The 21,290-nt window shown below is 39.6% G+C and overlaps 1 protein-coding gene across 3 annotated transcripts in view; it reads left to right on the plus strand.

Annotated features, from left to right (window-relative positions):
• LOC150078920 (septin-7-like) overlaps window positions 1–21,290 on the plus strand; it is a 510,661-nt gene that overhangs the window by 312,332 nt on the left and 177,039 nt on the right. The gene's annotated exons all lie outside the window — the stretch shown is intronic.

A 21,290-nucleotide genomic window follows, 5' to 3' on the forward strand; every position in this document is an offset into this window, starting at 1 on the left:
TAGAGCAAAGTTTCCGGCACCCCCCTTCCCCCATACTTTTCCTTCAACCCCCATGCACGGTACTAAGCACTATAGGTTTTGATACTTTTCGTGTTTGGGGTTTTCATTAAAAAAAAAAAAAAAAAAACTTACTACTCGGCTACGTCAGGCCTGCATCTTATTTATGACACCAATGTTTACAGAGAGACTTCATTACTGTTTCCTTGATATCAGAGCTAGCCAAATGCACCAGGGAATCAGAAGAAATAAATATTAATGGATAAGCTTTAATGCAGTGAAACATTCCATTTAATTTTTCTCCTGCAAGGTTTTTACTTATTAAAAACAACACAGCTTTAATATATTAAAATTTTCATATGATGGCTGTTTGATAAAGAATGATCATATTTTTTTTTTTTTTTTTTTTTTTCATAATATGCCTTTATTAATCATCCATATTTTAATGGACCTTTTCAGAGAGGTCCCTATTTGATAAAATGCATTTACTCCAAAATATCTGCTATTCTTCAAAAAGTGTACAGAGAAGTAGAGCGGGCCAATAAATCAGAGTGTCTTATAATGGGGGATTTTAATTTCCCAGATATTGACTAGAATTTGTGGGTTGGTCACTCACACACTAGCAAGGCTTTTGTGGATTTATTGGATGATTGTTTTCTATGGCAGCATGTTGGGGAGGCAACTAGAGGGAGTAATACTCTTGATCTGATTATCAGTACTGATTCTTCGTGCATTAAGAATCTGCTGATAAAGGAACCACAGGTGGAAATGAAGTGTGCTGAAGTGTGATTTACTCAAAGAGGTAACTACCATCAGGGGTAAAGGGAAGGGTTTTTGCATCTGTAAAGGCGACTACCGTGGTCCCAGACAGTTTTTACATCAACTGTAAAAACTGATCCCACTGTACAGTGGGGTCAACTGATGATCTTATCAACAGCAAATTCAAAATGGGAAGCATTCATAGAATTAATCTTGGAAGCTACTAGGCTTTTCATACCAACTAAGAAATATTGGTCAAGGTTTAGGCCTAAATGGTTGTCAGATGAACTAATGAGACATGTTGGCAGAGAAGAAAAATGCATGGGATACATAGAAATTAACAGGTGACATGGAAGCCTATGATAGATATAAGCTGGTCTGTAATCAAGTCACAAAGGAGGTTAGGTTGGCAAAGGATGCAAAGAAAAACAGCAAAGAGTTCTTTACTTATGTAAACTCTAGAAGGAAGGGGATGAATCAGTGGTCAACTTGATACCGATGGTTCAACTGTTGATGATCCTGCTCAGGTAGCTAACAAACTAAATGAGTATTTTGCATCTACATTCACATATGAGGAGTTATTCAGGGAGGGGAATTTCAGAGGTGAATTAAACTCTGGCAATGAGCTAGATGATTTTGTAATAACTGAGAGCAAAATGGAGGATTAATTGTTGAAGATAAACATAAGAAAGGCACCTGGGGTGGATGGGCTCTATCCAGTTATATTAAAGTATTATCCAGTTGTATTTTAAGTTAAGTATTTGATAACAGTATGAGCACTGTGAAGTCTCTCATTGTCACGATGCAGCATCTACCTGCCTGCATGCAGTTGTGATCGTTTGTGATGAATGTGATCCTGCAAAGTGTGCAGTACAGTGCTGTAGTAAGGTCCCATGACAGGCATAGGATGTGTCACAACATGCTGGTAAACTATTCCTTGAATGTGAAAAAGATGATCATAACATTTAGCATTAGTAAAGACTCATGATGCAAGAAAGCAAGCTTATATAGCATCAACCAAAAAAAAAAAACCTAGTTTCACCAATCCACTCGCTCCAAATGTTTGTCTAGTTCTGCCTTGAATTTATTTAAGCTGTCAACTTCTACGACGACAAATGGAAGTTTGTTCCAGCAATCAACCACCCGCTGGCTAAAGGCAAACTTCCGCACATCTGTTCTACAACTGTCTTTCCTCAATATGAATTTATGCTCTCTCAGGCGATTATGGTATATCTCTGGAAGGTATTGCAGGATCTCCTAAGACTGTTAAGAGGCTGCAATCAGGAGACCTATTAGTGGAAACTACGAACCACAGACATTCAGAGAAACTTTTACAGATCACAAACTTTGCTGGCATTCCAGTAAAAATATCTCCCCACACAACCCTAAATTCATCTAAGGGTGTGATATCCAGTTGGGACCTTCTAAATGTCACAGAGGAAGAAATTACCCAAGAGCTGCAGGGACAAAATGTAATTCAAGCAAAACGTGTAATGACTAAAAATGATAATCAACTTATACCAACCAGGAATATTATTCTCACCTTCAATACACCCAACTTACCTGCCTCTGTAAAAGCAGGTTATTTACTTTGCTGCATCCGTCCGTGCATTCCCAATCCTTTAAGATGTTATAAACGCCAAAAGTATGGCCACTTTCAAAGTGTATGCAGAGGAGTTCCTGTCTGCCCCAATTGTGGGTCCCCAGATCACAATCAGAGCGAGTGTTTGGCTACAAAAATGATGTGCCTGAACTGCAAAGGTGACCACCCTGCATATTCCAAAACTTGTGAAAAATGGACAACTGAGGAAAAAAATTGTAAAATACAAGACTGAGAATAAAATCATCTACCAAAAAGCAAGAAAACTAGTTGCTCCTATTGTAAACAAAAATATTACGTATGCTTAATGTAATAAAAAAATATCAAACAGTTTCCACTCAAACATATGTCACAGTTCACACTAACAAATCAATATCTGACTGGGCTATAACTGTCCTCTCTGAGCAACAATCAAGTATGTGTAAACAACAACCACCCAAACTCTCAGACCAGGCAAATAATACTCCCCTGACAATACCAGTGATATCTTCTCCTCCAATATGTGCTACTACATCCGATATTACAAATTTAAATGCAATTAAAAATACCCAGGACACAACCATGGATACAGATGGCTCATCTATACAGAAAAATCCAATATTAGAAATCCATGCCGAAGAAGAAGAAAAAATGGACACTTGTAGGCCAGTTTTCTCCAAAAAAGATAAATCAAAATTAGAACATCATAAGCCAGTCACCTTCAAAAAGCTCCATCAATTAAACATAAATAATGCTTTGTATTTTGCAATGGAACTGCAGAGGCTTTCATTGCAACACATGATATCCATGATCTAATTAACCGGTATTCTCCAGTTGCTCTTTGTCTTCAGGAAACTTACCTAACTTCACAAATTTCTCCTTCGATAAAGAACTATTGCCTTTATTGAAGAGATTGTAATACAGCAAATGCTGCCCATGGTGGTGTTTTATTAGTCCTATTAGTTTTATTAATAGAGATTTATTAATCCTAATAAATTCAAAGATTCCAACTAAGCATATCCCACTTCAAACTGAAATAAAAGCTGTTGCTGTTCATATAACACTCCATATTTCAATAACACTTGTGTCAATCTACTTTCAGCCAAACCATACTTAATGTTTAAAAGTACTTGAAGACCTCTTCATACAGATACCTCCACCTTTCTGTATATTAGGGGACTTTAATGGGCACCACCCCTTATGGGGCACTACTAAATTAGATAGACTGGGTCAACTTTGCAAGCCTTCTAGAGGCACTAAACCTCACCATACTGAATACTGGCACGCACACTCACATTCAGCTCCCAACTGGACATACTTCAGCAATAGATCTCTTCATTTGTTCTCCAGTACTGGTCCCGACCATAGAGTGGTATGTTATAAACGACCATATGGGCAGTAATCACTTCCCAATCTTATGCAAGGTATTGATAGCACAGGTTCCTTTAACTAAACCCTGCAGGAAATGGAAATTTACCCGAGCAAACTGGGCAAAATTTCAGTCAGATGAGAAAAAAATCCATCTCCAGCCTATTGATGATGTGACAGATTACATCATGTCGCATCTCCTAAATGTGGCCAAAGATACAATATCATTATCAAATCCTCCTGGCTGAAAGCATTATAATTATTGGTTGTTGTTTTTGTTATTTGGTTTTTAGGAACATTAGCAACTAAGACCATATTGCTCTGGGGATATGCGATGGTCATTTTCTGACCTTTCCGCATCCGCCGTATTTGGAGGTCACGGGCTCGAATCCCAGTCTAATCAAGAAGCGTGTGCTATGCACTGCTGCTGCTGCCCACCTGGCTATGGAGGCGCCATATATATATAATTATTAGTGGAATGAGGAATGCAAAAAACAAAGACTGGAATTTGTTTTCGGCAATATCCACTCACAGCCAATTTGATAAATTATAAGAAATTAAGGGCAAAAGCATGTTTCATACAGAGGCAAACCAAAAAAGAATCCTGGACCCATTTTGCATCAACAATTAACAGAAACACTGACAGCAAATTAATTTGGAAAAAAATTAGGCAGCTTTCTGGTAAGTTTCCAACCAGGCCTTCTCCAGCCCTCTTCTGCAATGGGTGAGATTTATCTAGTCCCTCGGATATAGCTCATGCTTTGGGCAATACTTTTACTGAAATCTCAGCAACATCAGCTTGTACTACATCTTTCCAGCGAATTAAAAACAGTAGAGAACAGTATTCTATTAACTTCCAAACTGCCCTCATTCTACCATATCACAAACTTCTACAATATTCTGAACTTTTGCATGCCATTAAAACAGCTCGTAATGGTGCCGCCGGACCAGATGGGATCTATTATGTCATGCTGCAACATCTTGATGACAAAGCTTTGCACCTCCTCCTGGTCTTTTACAACTGTATTTTTTTAGAAAATGTTTATGCAGCTTCTTGGCATCACTCTATTGTTTTGGCATTCCCGAAGCCTGGAAAAGATCCATTTAACCCTCATAGCTATAGACCAATATCTCTGTCAAGTTGCCTCAGAAAAATCCTTGAAAAAATTGTCACAGTATTTCAATGATCCGTCTGGATCATTGAGTCAGAACATCTAATGAGCCATAACCAACATGGCTTTTGACAAAACAGGTCACGCTTGGATACGGAGGATGCGGAAAGGTCAGGGAATGACCACCGCATATTCCTGGAGCAATATGGCCTTAGTTGCTAATGCTCCGAAAAACCAAATAACAAACAAAACAATCATGCTTGGATCTCATGATCAAGGCTTAATTTGCCATTCACAATGCCTTCGTTAAACATGAACATCTAGTAATGGTTTCTATAGATATGGAGAAGGCTTTTGACACCACATGGCGGCATGGCATACTTAGTGATCTTTATTCTCTCGGTCTGTGGGGCAACCTTCCCATATTTGTTCAGAACTACACATAGATCGTTTGTTCTACACATAGATCGTTTAAAGTAAGGTACCAAAATGACCTCTCTACAACTTTCATTCAGGAAGAAGGGGTTCCTCAGGGATCAGTACTGAGTGCCACTCTTTTTGCTCTTAGAATCGATTCCATCACTAAACAGCTTCCAAACACAGTTGAGATGTACCTTTATGCAGATGACCTTTCCATCTCCTGCCATTCCCAAAATGAGATTTATTGAAAAGCAGCTTCAGATATCACTCAGTAAAATGCAACAGTGGGCCAGCCTTAACAGCTATCGACTCTCACAACAGAAAACAGTTGCCATCCTTTTTTGTAGACAACGCAAGCTTCATCTGGATCCTGAACTTCAAATTTCCACTGTTTCCATCCCAGTCACTACTAACATCAGATTTCTAGGATTAATCCTTGACAACAAATTAAATTTCTTAGACCATATTAAAAATGTACGTACTTCCTGGTTAAAAAAGTTAAATATACTCAGAACTTTATCCGCCCTAACATGGGGTGCAGATCGCGCCTCCCTGCGGCTTCAGTTATACAGGGCATTAATCAGATCCGATCTTGATTATGGTGCTTCTGTCTATGATTCTGCCAGAGCAACTTTGCACTGGCTTGATCCAGTTCAACACAGTGCCTTGAGGATTGCACTTCGGGCTTTCAGAACATCACCAGCACCTAGCCTCTACATTGACGCTTATGAGCCCCCGTTAACTCTACATAGGAAAACACTGCTACTGAAGTATGCTGTCAAAATACAAAGTTTTGCCTCGCATCCAATTCGGTCATACCTATTCAATCCACCATTAGAAAACCTCTACATAAATAAGCCTAGTATAGTAAAACCAGCTGGTCTTCACCTTCTTGAACTGATGCAGATTTGGAACGTTTCCATTCATTCTATACAACAGGTAGTAACGTGCGCTCAATCACCATAGACTCGTACTCCTCTACCCACCTGTGACACTTACCTTTGCCAGTGGGGAAAAATATTCTTCAAACACCAAATGCGAAATAACTTCATGCAATTCACACTCACAGATATTTTGATTTTTCTCCAAGTTATACAGATGGCTCTAAATCTAACTCAAACGTTGGAGGAGCAGCAGTGTTCTTAAATACCACTATTTCAGCATCCTTCCACCTGAATTCAGTATCTTCTCAGCAGAATTATATGCAATTAAACTAGCCTTAGAAAATCTCTGTTCTGACTGCTCATTAAAATTTGTTATTTAGACTGAGTCCCTCAGCTCAATTATGGCATTATGTAACTCCTCAGATAAAGTTCATTCTTTTCTAAATGAAATTAGAAGATTATTACTGCAGATTGAAGAGCGCCACCAACTGATCACCTTCTGCTGGATTCAGGAATTTCTTGTAATGAACTAGTCGATAAAGCTGCAAAAAATCCAACTACCTTAGATTTAACCAATATCCCTGTTCCAGCATCAGACTATCCACAAATCATTCATGGTGCATGCCTAACAGAATGGACAGCACACTGGCACTCTCAAACAAATAATAAACTTTTTCAATTTAAACAGGATCCTAAAATTTGGTGTTCCAGTGTCCGTATATTAAGACGAGAAGTAGTCCTTTCAAGAGCAAGAATAGGCCATATACATTTGACTAACCATCATTTACTCACAGGAGATGATCCACTACAGTGTCTACATTGGTCTATAAATCTGACTGTCAAACACATTCTCACTGAATGCCCATACTATAAATAAGACAGAAATACAACCCTGCTATCATTGGTTAATCTTCGGAAACCAGTAATTCTAGAGAATGTTATTGGTGAAAATGCAAATATTCCTGAATTTTTTAAAGTTCTGAAGGAAATTGGAGTTTTTAGTCATTTCTGATTTCAGCCTTTTCTGACGTTACAAGAGCATTATAGCCAAAGCTGCTTATGCGCCATCAAACCCCCCACAACAACAACAACACCTCTATCTACTAATGAATAACAGTGTTCCTCAATGCACACCATGTCATGTGCAACTGACTATTTGTCATTTATTAGTGGACTGTCCTCACTTCTCAATATCCACTCAAACAGCTTTAAATCTGTGCTAATGCAGTGTTCACTAACATTAATGCATATTCTTGGAGATGACCCTAATAAAGCAGAACTGTTTGCCTTCCTAAATAACAACGGAATAAACCTAAATGTAACAGGTATTACAATAAAGTTAGTATTTCCTATTAACCATTAGAAATACACAATATGACCCTGGGTGTCGTTAAATTTCAGTAACCGTTATCACTTTGTATAGAACCTCACCATCTTCGGTAACCATCCATTGCAGCTTCTGACAAACGTCCCTATGAACTTGCTGTTCAGGTGTAAGTAGTTTTGGACCCAGAGTGCACAAACATGTCATAAGCAAATAGTCAAGAAAATACCACACATGATGCCTACTGATATTCTCAACATCTCTGCCACTTACCTTTCTGTTTTTCAATGCTCTTCTCTTGTGATTACAGAAGCAGTGTTTGTGGTTTCTTTGGTGACAGCAGTGGTTGGAGCTCCAGGGCTACCAATTTTTGTGATTGAATCACATCCATCTTTAAACATTCTAAACCATCTGTGAGCTGTGCTATATGGAAGTGTAGATTTATCATAAGCCTCCTTTAACCTTGCATATGCTTCAGCTGATGTTTTCTTAAGACGGAAACAAAATTTGAGAGCAGAATATTGTTCCTTGCTTGTCACGTCCATTTCTACTTAGGCAAAACTGAAGAGGCATGTACTTTACCAACCACCAAGATCACACCATGCGCACAAGTGTAAACTGCGCAGTTGCTATGTGGTGCAGCATGGTTTCGTTTTCATTTCCACAGCTCATCTGGCGCCTCTGTAGCCAGGTGGGAAGGAGCAGCAGTGCATAGCACACGCTTCTTGATTAGACCGGGATTCGAGCCCATCACCACCAAATACGGAGGATGCGGAAAGGTCAGGAAATGACCACCGCATATCTCGGAGCAATATGGCCTTAGTTGCTAATGCTCCTAAAAACTAAAATAACAACAATAACAGCTCATCTAGAAATAGGAAGTAGTACGGTTGTTCATGAAAAATTATGATCATTCTTTGTTGAACAGCTCATACAACAAAATTCAGAGTAGGAGTGTGCTATAGGCCTAATGACTCAGATGAGTATAATGAACAACTGTACAGAGAAATAGAGTGGGCTAGTAAATCAAGTTGTCTTATAATTGTAGATTTTAACTTCCCAGATATTGACTGCAACTTCTGGGTTGGTCACTCGCACACTAGCAAGGCTTTTGTGGATTTATTGGATGATTGTTTTCTACAGCAGCATGCTCGAGAGGCAACCAGAAGGAGTAACTCTTAACTGATTATCAGTAGTGATTCTCCATGCATTAAGAATCTGCAGATAAAGGACTACTAGGTGGTAGTGATCACAGTGTGCTGATATGGATTTACTCAAATATGTAACTACTGTCGGGGATAAGGATAAGAGTTTTTGCTTTTGTAAAGGTGACTACCGTGGTCTGAGACAGTTTTTAAATTCTATACAGTGTGATCAACTGATGATGTTACCAACAGCAAATTCAAAATGGAAAGCATTCAAAAAGAATTAATCTTGAAAGCTACTAGGCTTTTCATACCAATTAAGAAATATTTTTCAAGGTTTAGGCCTAAATGGTTGTCAGATGAACTAATGAGATGTGTGGCACAGAAGAAAAATGCATGTGATGCATATAAATTACCAGGTGACACAGAAGCCTATGCTCGTGTAATCAAGTCACAAAGGAGATTAGGCAGATTATAAGAAATCTTTGGCAAATGTTGCAAAGACAAACAGCCAAGAGTTCTTTACTTATTTAAACTCTAGATGGGGATGAATCAAATTGTTCCCCTTGATATTGATGGTTCGACTGTTGATGATTCTGCTCAGATAGCTGAGAACTGAATGAGTATTTTGCATCTACATTCACACATGAGGAATTCAGTAGGGTAGTCGTGGAGGACAGAAGCTTATTAAAGTAACAGGGAGCTAAATAATTTTGTAATAACTGAGAGCAAAGTGGAGCAGAAATTTTTGAAGTTAGCTAGTCAGGTATATGACAAACTGAATGAGTATTTTGCATCTACATTCACACATGAGTTATTCAGGGAGGGGAATGCCAGACGTTTGTCAAACATCTGAATGATTTTGTAATAACTGAGAGCAAAGTGGAGCAGAAATTGTTGAAGTTAAACATAAGAAAGACATCTGGGGTTGTTGTGATCTATCCAGTTATATTAAAGGAGGAAGCAAAGGAAATAAGCAACCCCTTAGTCATAAGTATGAGAGCATCCTTGGAATTTGGGAAGTTCCCCATGGACTGGAGATATGCTAATGTTGATCCCTATCCACAAAGTAGGATCAAAGGGTGACAAAGTAATTACAGACCTGTTAGTTTGACTTTTGTTCCAGAGAAATTAATGGAGGCACTGGTTAAAAAAGCATTGCAAGATCATCCAGACACGACTGCGGTTATAGTTCAGACACAGCTTGGGTTTGTTAAAAGGAAGTTTTGTCTGATCAATTTGATTGGATACTGTGATATTGTCACAAATTGTCACAAAGGAACTGGCTGCAAAAAATAATTTTGATATCATTTACTTGGATTTTAGGAAAGCATTTGATACTGTTGCACATGGAGACTATTGTACAAATTGGAGCAGTGTGGCATTGGTTGCTGCTATGGACGAAGGGATGGTTGAGTGGGAGAAGGCAGAGAGTGGTAATCAATAGACACTGATCTTTGTGGGCTAGTGTTGATAGTGGAGTCCCTCACAGGTATCGGTATTGAGTCCATTGTTGTTTGCTGTATTTATTAATGATGAAGTATATATAATAAGCTTATATTCCAAGTTTGCACACGATACAAAGGTTGGCAGGATTGTTAATGACGCTAATGATAGTACACTACTGCAAAAGAATCTAGAAAAGTTGAACAGATCAGCTGAGAGGTGATCTGTTCAACATCAGTAGAGGCATACGATTCAAGAAAGAAAGCTTATGCAGCATCAGCCAAAAAAAAACAAAAACTCTCCCATTTTACCCCTTTGTTCATTCCAAATACCTGTCCAGCTCAGCCTTAAATATATTTAGGCTATCAACTTCCACAACAAAAGATGGAAGTCTGTTCCACCAATCAATTACCCGTTGTCTAAAGGCAAACTTCCACCCATCTATCCTACAACTGTCATTCCTCAATTTGAATTTATGCCATCTCAGGTGATTATTCTGAGCAAGAGGAAGAATCCCATTAGCATTGAGCATGCTCAAACCATTCAAGGCTTTATACACCTCAATCAGATCACCTTGCAGGTGCCTAGTCTCCAGACACTGTAATCTGCAAAACTTAAGCCTTCTTTTGTAAGAGCAACTCTTTGTTCCACTCACCAATCTTATTGCCTTTCTCTGTACTTGTTCCAACAGCTCTACATTCTTCTTAAAATGAGGCCTCCGGACCTGTATACAGTACTCAAGGTGTGGCCTGACCATTGCCTTATACAAGGGGATAATCACCTCCTTCTCCCTGCTAGAAAAATTTCTGTATATCATTGACAAGACACCATGAGCTGCTCTTGCAGACCATCTACACTGCTCAGAAGCCTTCATATCTGTCTGCACAATTACTCCCAGGTCCTTTTCATTCTCTACCCCGGTCAGAGTATTACCACACAGTTGATACATTACCCTGGGGTTACTGCTTCCCATATGTAGTCCTTCACATTTGTCAAGGTTAAACTTCATTTGCCACCTCTCAGCCCATCTGCTCATCTTCTCTAGATCATGTTGCAGCAGCGTACTGTCATTAGTGTCATTAACAACCCTGCCAACCTTCATATCGTCTGCAAACTTCGACATTAAGCTTGATATACCATCATCAATATCATTTATAAGTACAGAAAACAACAATGGACCCAACACTGAAGCTTGAGGGACTCCGCTTATACCATTAGTTCACAAAGAGCAGTGTCCATTGATCACCACTCTCTGTCTTCTCCCACTCAACCATCCCTTTGACCCTTGCAGCAATTTGCCTCTAATGCTGCACTGCTCCAATTTGTGCAGCAGTCTTCCGTGTGGAACAGTATCAAAAGCCTTTCTAAGATCCAAATATATGATATCATAGTATTCAATCAAATTGGTCAGACAAGACTTCCCTTAACAAAACCATGCTGTGTCCAAGCTATAACTGAAGTTTTGTCAAGATGATCATGCAGTGCTTCTTTAACCAGTGCCTCCATTAATTTCCCTGGAACAGAAGTTAAACTAACAGGTCTATAATTACTTGTGTCGCCCTTTGATCCTCCTTTGTAAATTGGGGTCACATTTGTACATCTCCAGTCCATGGGTACCTCCCCTGAGTCCAAGGAAGCTCTCATAATTATGGCTCAGGGTTTGCTTACTTCCTTTGCTGCTTCCTTTAATATAACTGGATAGATCCCATCCATCCCTGGTGCCATTTTTATATTTATTTTCAACAATTTCTCCACCACTTTCCTCTCAGTTATTACAAAGTCATCTAGCTCACTGCCAGAGTTTAATTCACCTCTGGCATTCTGCTCCCTGATTAATTCCTCATGTGTGAATGTAGATGCAAGATACTCATTTAGTTTGTTAGCCACCTGAGCAGGATCATCAAGAGTTGAACCATCACTATATAGTGGACCAATTTGATTCATCCGTTTCCTTCTAGAGTTTACAAAGGTAAATGACCTGTTTACTGTTTTTCTTTGCATCCTTTGCCCAAGTTTTTTCATAATCTGCCTTTGCCTGCCTAATCTCTTTTGTTTTTTTTTTGATTTGGTTATAAACCAACTTATATCTATCATAGGTTTCCATGTCACCCATTAATTTATATGTATACCATGCATTTTTTTTGTCTGCCACATGTGTCATTAGTTCTTCTGACATCCATTTAGCCCTAAATTTTTGAAAAATATTTCTTAGTTGGTATGCAAAGCCTAGTGGCTTCCAAGATTAATTCTTTGAATGCCTCCCATTTTGAATTTGCTTTGCTGTTGGTAACATCCTCAGTTGCTCCCACTGTATAGAATTTAAATACTGTCTCAGACCTCCATAGTCGCCTTTACGAAAGCAAAAGCCCTTACCTTTACCCCTGATGGTAGTTACCTCTTTGAGTAAATCCCACTTCAGTACACTGTGATCACTGCCACCTAGTGGTTCCTTTAGTTGCAGATTTTTAATGCATGAAGAATCACTACTGATAATCATATCAAGAGCATTACTCCCTCTAGTTGCCTCCTGAACATGCTGATGTAGAAAACAATCATCCAATAAATCAACAAAAGCCTTGCTCGTGGGCAAATGACCAATCTGCCAGGGGCAAAGGTTGATGACGTAGAGCGGATATCATCTTTTAAAGCCCAAAAAGTAATTTAGTTGTACACGTTGGCACTAATGATAATAAGAGTAGGAGACCGGCAGAATTACTTAACAAGTACAGGTCACTCTTAAAAAAAAAAGTGAATTAGGGTTGAATTTGAAAGTGTCTGCAATTCTGCCCAGACACGATAGGAGGGAGTATATGGAAAGATTGTGCAAGGCTCAAGGGGTAGAATTTTTTTCAGCCCGGTCTGTACTTGTTAACAGAAGGGGCTGCTTCTACAGGGAGAGGATATACTTAAATAGAAAGGGTGCAAGAATATTTGCTGATGCTATCGAGGCACTGTTAGGTGGGGTCAGTAAATTGCTCGCTTGGGGGAGAATACAAGGATTAATAGATAAACAGTAGCCAGTGGCAGAGGTGAAAGTGATTCTTGCACTGCTTCTATTGGAATGAGCAGAAGCCTGGAAAACAAGACGCAGGATATTTCAGAGACTGCTGGGAGTCATTGCGGTACAAGTAAACACATGGGTTTTGTTAGGGTAGCTAAGAATAGAAACAGGTGCATGTATACTTGCGTGTACACCAATGCTAGGAGTTTGGTAAATAAATTTGATGAATTTGAGGTATTGCTCAAAGCATCAAAGGCAGATATTGTTGGGATATCAGAGATGTGGTGTCACACAGATATAAGGAATGCAGAACTGGAATTTGGGGAGTACAACGTCTACAGAAAGGATAGACAGGGTAGGAAGGGAGGAGGGGTTATGCTATTAGTTAAGAAACACATAAAATCCAAAGAAGTGAAGCCAGTCGATATCGCTGGACAGTGCAGTGTCGAGTCAGTTTGGTGTGACATAAGCATTGGGAGATCAAAATTGTGAGTAGGAATGTGTTATAAGCCTAATGACTCTGATGAGTATAATAAGTAACTATACAAGGAAATAGAGTGGGCCAGTAAATCAGAAAGTCTTATATAATGGGGGATTTTAATTTCACAGATATTGATTGGAATTTGTGGGGTGGTCACTCACACACTAGCAAGGCTTTTGTGGATTTAATGGATGATTGTTTTGTACATCAGCATGTTTGGGAGGCAAGTAGAGGGAGTAATACTCTTGATTTGATTATCAGCAGTGATTCTTCATGCATTAAGAATCTGCAGATAGAGGATCAACTAGGTGGCAGTGATCACAGTGTGCTGAAGTGGGATTTACTCAAAGAGGTAACTACCATCGGGGTAGAGGAAACGGTTATTGCTTTCGTAAAGGCGACTACGATGGTCTGAGACAGTATTTAATTCTATACAGTGGGACCAATTTATGATGTTACCAACAGCAAATTCGAAATGGGAAGCATTCAAAGAACTTATCTTGGAAGCTACTAGGCTTTACATACCAACTAAGAAATATTGTTCAAGGTTTAGCCCTAAGTGGATGTCAGATGAACTAATGAGACATATGGCAGAGAAGAAAAATGCATGGGATACATATAAATTAACATGTGACACAGAAGCCTATGATAGACATAAGTTGATGTGTAACCAAGTTACAAAGGAGGTTAGGCAGGCAAAGCCAGATTATGAGAAATCTTTGGCAAAGGATGCAAAGAAAAACAGCAGTGAGTTCTTTACTTATGTAAAATCTAGAAGGAAGGGGATGAATTAGATTGGTCCACTTGATATTGATGGTCCAACTGTTGATGATCCTGCTCAGGTAGCTAACAAACTAAATGAATATTTTGCATCGACATTCACACGAGGAGTTATTCAGCGAGGAGAATGCCAGAGGTTTATTCAACTCTGGCAGTAAGCTAGATAATCTTGTAATAACTGAGAGTAAAGTGGTGGAGAAATTGTTGAAGATAAACACAAGAAAGGCACCTGGGGTGGATGGGATCTATCCAGTTATATTAAAGGAGGTAGCAAAGGAAGTAAGCAAACCCTTACTCGGGGGAGGTACCCATAGACTGGAGATGTGCAAATGTGACCCCAATTCACAAAGGAGGACAAATTCTGACACAAGTAATTATAGACCTGCGAGTTTCACTTCTGTTCCAGGAAAATTAATGGAGGCACTGGTTAAAGAAGCACTGCAGGATCATCTAGACAAGACTTCAGTTATAGCTCGGACAGAGCATGGTTTTGTTAAGGGGAAGTCTTGCCTGACCAATTTGATTGGGTACTATGATGCAGTCACAAAAGAACTGGATGCAGGGAATAACTTTGATATTATATACTTGTATCTTAGAAAGGCTTTTGATACTGTTGCACATGGAAGACTGCTGCACAAATTGGAGCGGTGTGGCATTGAAGGCAAAAATGCTGCTATGGAGAAAGGGGTGTTTGAGGGGAAGAAGGCAAAGAGTGGTAATGAATGGACACTGCTCATCGTGGACTAATGTTATTTGTGGAGTCCCTCAGGGTTCAGTGTTGGGTCCATTATTGTTTTCTGTATTTATAAATAATATTGATGATGGTATATCAAGCTTAATGTCCAAGTTTGCAGACGATACAAAGGTTGGCAGGGTTGTTAAGGACACTACTGACGCCATGCTGCTGCAATAGGATGTGGAAAGGTTAAGCAGATGGGCTAAGAGGTGGCAAATGAAGTTTAATATTGACAAATGTAAAGTACTACATATGGGAAACAGCAACCCCAGAGCAGCGTACCAATTCTGTGGTACTACACTGACAGTGGTAGAGAATGAAAAGGAGCTGGGGGAAATTGTGCAGGCAAATATGAAGTTCTCTGAGCAGTGCAAACGGGCTGCAAGAGTAGCTCATGGTGTCTTGTCAATGATATACAGGAATCTTTCTAGCAGGGATAAGGAGGTGATTATTCCCTTGTATAAGGCAATTGTCTTATACAATAATACGAACCAGAAAAGAAACACACCTTGAGTACTGTATACAGGTCTGGAGGCCTCATTTCAAGAAGGATATAGAGATGCTGGAACGAGTACAGAGAAGGGCAACAAGAGTAGTGAATGGAACAAAGTGTTGCTCTTACGAAGAAAGGCTTAAGTTTTGCAAATTACAGTGTCTGGAGACTAGATACTGGCGAGGTGATCTGATAGAGTTGTATAAAGCCTTGAATGATTTGAATATGCTCAATGCCGATGGGATTCTTCCTCTTGCTCAGAATAATAACCTGAGAGGGCATAAATTCCAATTGAGGAAAGACAGATGTAGGATAGATGTGCGGAAATTTGCCTTTAGCCAGCGGGTAGTTGGTTGGTGGAACAGACTTCCATCCCTTGTTGTGGAAGTTGATAGCCTAAATAAATTTAAGGCTCGGCTGGACAGGTATTTGGAATGAACGGAGTGGTGAAATGGAAGTGTTTTTTTTTTTTTTTTTTTGGCTGATGCTACTTAAGCTTGCTTTCTTGCATCATATGCCTCTACTAATGCTAGTGCTAATGCTAACCCACAAATTCCAGTCAATATTGGGAAATTAAAATCACCCATTATAAGGCAATCTGATTTACAGACTCACTATTTATTTGTGCAATTTTTTTTATTATACTCATCATAGATATTAGGCCTATAACACACTCCTACTCTCACTTTTGATCTAGTGGGGAATCAAAACTGAGTAATGCATATGATATCATATGCAGTATTTAATATTGACAAATGTAAAGCTACATGAACTACATGAACTACTCTTGCAGCCCACCTGGCTGGAAGAGTAGCTCATGTAGGCATATCAGTGATAAACAGAAATTTTGCTTTCAGGGATAATGAGGTGATTATGGCAGTGGTCAGGCAACACCTTGTGTACTGTATATAGGGGTGCCTGTGTAGCCAGGTGGCTAGGAGCAGCAGTGCGTAGCACAGACTTCTTGATTAGACAAGGGTTCGAGCCCGTGACCACCAAATACGGAGGATGCAGAAAGGTCAGGGAATGACCACCGCATATCCCCAGAGCAATATGGCCTTAGTTGCTAATGCTCCTAACAAGCAAATAACAACAACATCAACTGTATATAGGTCTGGAAACATCATTTTAGGAAGGATGTAGAGCTGCTGGCATGAATACAGAGAAGAACGGCGAGATTAGTGAATGGAACAAAGGGTTGCTCTTACGAAGAAAGGCCTAATTGATACAGATTGCAGTGTCTGGATGCACCTGTGAGGTGATCTGATTGAGATGTATAAAGACTTGAATGGTTTGAGCAAGCTCAATGTTGATGGGATTCTTTCTGTTGCCAGATTGCTCGCTAAAGGGGACATAAATTCACATTGGGAAAAGACAGTTGTAGAAAGATGTGCAGAAATTTGCCTTTAGCTAGAGGGTGATTGATTGCTGGAAAACTTCCATTTGTTGTTATAAAAGTTGACAATTTAAATAAATTCAAGGCAGAACTGGACAAACATGTGGATTGAATAGACGGGTGAAATGGGAAGGTGTTATTTTATATATATGTATTTTTTTTGGCTGGTGATATATAAGTTTGCATCATATGCCTCTACTAATGCTAATGCTATATATGTTACTAATGCTACTAATGCTTCTAATGCTATATATACACAAAGGATGCATGTGTATTAATATTGTTATAAAGTATAAATATATATATATACAAAATATTTAAGAGCTTGAAGAGAAATATTACAGTATATTTAAATAGTTTATGGACTGGGGACACTGCAATTTTAGCAGAATGAATCCAATGACCATAATGGATAAATAAGTTGCTAGATTATGAGGAAGAGAATGTGTAACGAGCTCACAAAAACAGGGATTGGAACTGCAGAATACACAGAAGGTGCAAGAAAAAATAATGAAAAGAAGTACATAATGCTGAAAAAATAAAAATAAGTACTTAATGCTGCAAATCCTATGATTTCAACATCTTCGTCAAGGGTCAACCGTCGAAATCACAGGAAAGACAGCAAGAAGTATGGCCTGTTTCTGATATGAAATATACATAGCATGTAGAAATGGCGAAGCCATTTTGAATTTAGCAAATTTGTGGAAGTAAGGCCAAAAAGTAGCTGTAGGCAAGAGTAAAGCATATGTATATGTTGTGGCCTACCTGAATGAGGTAGAAAAGGGAAAATAACATATGGGAGTCAAGACGGTATACGGACTGAGGAGTGGCCATACTGCAGAGGAGTGAAGTCATAAAATAGATTTGTTCATAGCTAATTCAGAGTATTTATAGCATGCCATGCCGACCGAATTGGTAAAGTGCCTGCCTAGCAACCCAAAGGTCATGGGTTTGAATCCCGCCTTGGGCTTGGATATTACGATGGTGCCGTACTGTCCAGTTGGATCTCATGGCCACGATACATGAAGGAATCAGGAAAAAACTGGTTCCTTTGTGTGTTGCTCACATCAAAGGATTTAAAAAAAAAAAAAAATATCTTGCCATGATGACCCCTGTGTGTTAGAAATCGGAGACAGTAATTTAAACAAAATTAAAATTACGAGAGTATGTAGGGCAATTTCGGCATTAAACAAATGAAATAATACGAACCAGAAAAGAAAAGAAATAATAACCTTTCCAGGTAGCGATAAATAGTCACCAAACTTTCTGTAGGCAAGAAAAGTATGTTATAGTTGAAAGATAGCATCTCAATGTTGCATTCGCTGACCGGGTGGGTAAAGTGCCTGCCTGGCAACCCAAAGGTCATGGGTTCGAATCCCGCCTCGGGCTTGGATCAAAGTACTGCAAAAACCTTAGGAGGTGCATTATAGCCAGACGCCTCCGTAGCCAGGTGGGAAGGAGCAGCAGTGCACAGTGCAATCTTCTTGATTAGACGGGGGTTCGAGCCCGTCACCACCAAATAAGGAGGATGCGGAAAGGCCAGGGAATGACCACTGCATATTCACGGAGCAATATTGGCCTTAGTTGCTAATGCCCCTAAAAACCAAATAACAAACAAACAGCATTATGGCCACAGAAGCCGATGCGCCAACAACTACCGAAAAAAAAAAAAATGTTGCATTCAGTAAACTAATGGCTTTATGATATATAAAATTATAGTGTAGTAGGATAGTGAAAAGTTTTCAAAAAGGCCTCTAAGGTTGGGAGAGTACACATCCAGAATTTAAAACAAATACACCAACCGTTTAAATATAGTGGTTTAATACTGAATGTACCAAACGATACTACACTGTAAAATAATATGTGCACAAACTGATTTACAAAATAAAATTTGCGATAAAAATTTTAAAATATATATACAATAAAATATTGATAAAATATTTAAAATACAATAAAATTAAAAGCGAAACATTGACTGAAGCTTTCGGGGGCTTCCGCCTCCTTTCTCAACAACAATGATGTTTAAGCAACACATCCTTAAGTAACAGGCTCACAGCACACATGGCTGACCGGAAGCAGCTCGTGAGCGTGGAAATATAAAACGCTCGTCTTTTGCCAGGACCGCGGCTTCCAGCAGGGGGTGAAATCGAACACCCCTGTCCCTATTCATACTATTGTTCTCAGACGAGCCTATCCACAAACTCTCCAGCCACTTACGGTCCCAGAACCTATGTGCCCGGTCAAGGATGACAGCATTCACAGGGGAGACCTGATGATGTTTCTCCCAATAATGCTCAGCAATGGCGGACTTATTGAACTCTGCGGTCTGTATAGCTCGCATGTGCTCCCCCAGACGGTCTTTTAATCGCTGTCCTGTCTCCCCCACATAACATTCCCCACAATCCGGGCATTTGATCTCATATACGACCCCACTACTGGAATCCCCAGGAATGGGGTCTTTGACCTGTGACAACACTGTGTGCAACCTCCGGCCCAGAAGTTGCACACAGCGTGCCTGAAAGTCACGTAGCATTCTTGAAATTCGATCTGACAAGCCCGGATAGTAGGGAATATAAACTGTGGTGACTGGAACGGACGGAGTTCCATGATTAGGCACCACGCCTCTATTATATTTATCAATGACCCTCTGGGGGTAACCACATTTTATAAGATCCGCCCTAGCTTGCTCAATTTCTCTCTCTCTCTCTCCTCAGAGGCACTACAATGTGTCCTAACCTTACCCAAAAGTGCCCTGGCCACACTGTCTTTATGCTGCGCAGTCTGTGCTGACCTATAATGGGTGTACTGGCTCCTACACATGGGCTTCCTAAACACTGTAGTACTAAGCCTGGAGCCTTCTCTACACACCATTACGTCCAGGAATGGGAGGGAACCATTCACTTCTACCTCTGAGGTGAACTGTATAAAAGGAGAGAAATCATTGAGAAAACTAACTACATTCTCTTCTCTCCCCTTTTGCACCAAAGTGAACGTGTCATCCACGTATCTTTTCCACTTGCGCATAGGGAACTCCAAATTTGTAAAAACCCTATTCTCTAACTCTTCCATTGCCAGGTTTGCGACAATGGTGCTAATAGGAGAACCCATAGCCGTGCCGTGAACCTGTTTGTACATCACTCCTTTATATAACAAAGTCGTACTCGAAAGACATAATTCTATGCCACAGCATATATCCTCTACACTTAGGTGTGATCTAGTACTTAGGGTATCATCTCTTTGTAGTGCCACCTTTACACATTCCACCCCATGGGCTATGGGTATACAAGTAAATAATGACACCACATCTAGCGACACCATTATTTCATTCTCCCCTACATTTTGACGTTTTACGAAGTTCACAAAATCCACACTGTCTTTAACAACAAACATGGACCGTCCCACTATAGGAGAAATCAGCTGCGCCAGGAATTTTGACAAAGCATAGGTAGGGCTCCCAATAAACATTAATACGTTAGTAGTAGACTATCCCCTTTACATTTAGCAGGTGTCAGGACGTTAGTTCATAATACGGTTGGTAGGATTGCACATTTATATAAGATGAGGCACATTAGCAAATTCAATACGTTATTGGAAGAACAGACAAATATATATAGGGTCAATAAATCTAATTTTATTCAGAATCTGAGTGGTAAACCCTTAACTACAGAGCAAGAGGGGGTATTGGCTTTAGGATCTAAGTTTGCCTTGTTACCCCCTAAACCTCCGATTACTGAGACAGCTATGGGTATCGAGAGGGCAATTCGTAAATTGCCAGAACCCATTGCTAATCGTATCCGGGTAAAGGCCTCAGCCATCCTATGTTAGGCCAGAAAGGCTACCTCTAATCTTACCCATAATCAAATGAAAGCGTTAAAGGAACTCAAGCAGGATGAAGATATTGTGGTTCTGCCAGCAGATAAGGGTAGATCCACAGTAGTATTAAACTGTGATGATTATCATAAAAAAGCCCTAGATTTATTACAGGATATTATAATACATACAAGATCATCCGCAGAAATCCTTTAGCTGGTTTAGAACAACGTGTTAATAAGATTTTACAGCTCTGGTTAAAAACGGGTAAGATTTCTAAAGAAAAGTACTGGTCTATGTTTCTTTGTTTCTTTTATTGGGAGCCCAAAATTCCTGGCGCAGCTGATTTCTCCTATAGTGGGACGGTCCATGTTTGTTGTTAAAGACAGTGTGGATTTTGTGAACTTCGTTAAAAGTCAAAATGTAGGGGAGAATGAAATAATGGTGTCGCTAGATGTGGTTTCGTTATTTACTTGTATACCCATAGCCCATGGGGTGGAATGTGTAAAGGTGGCACTACAAAGAGATGATACCCTAAGTACTAGATCGCACCTAAGTG

The sequence above is a fragment of the Mastigoproctus giganteus genome, chromosome 10 (assembly GCF_048544385.1).
Source record: "Mastigoproctus giganteus isolate SK-2022 chromosome 10, ASM4854438v1, whole genome shotgun sequence".
In the NCBI taxonomy this organism is placed as follows: domain Eukaryota; kingdom Metazoa; phylum Arthropoda; class Arachnida; order Uropygi; family Thelyphonidae; genus Mastigoproctus; species Mastigoproctus giganteus.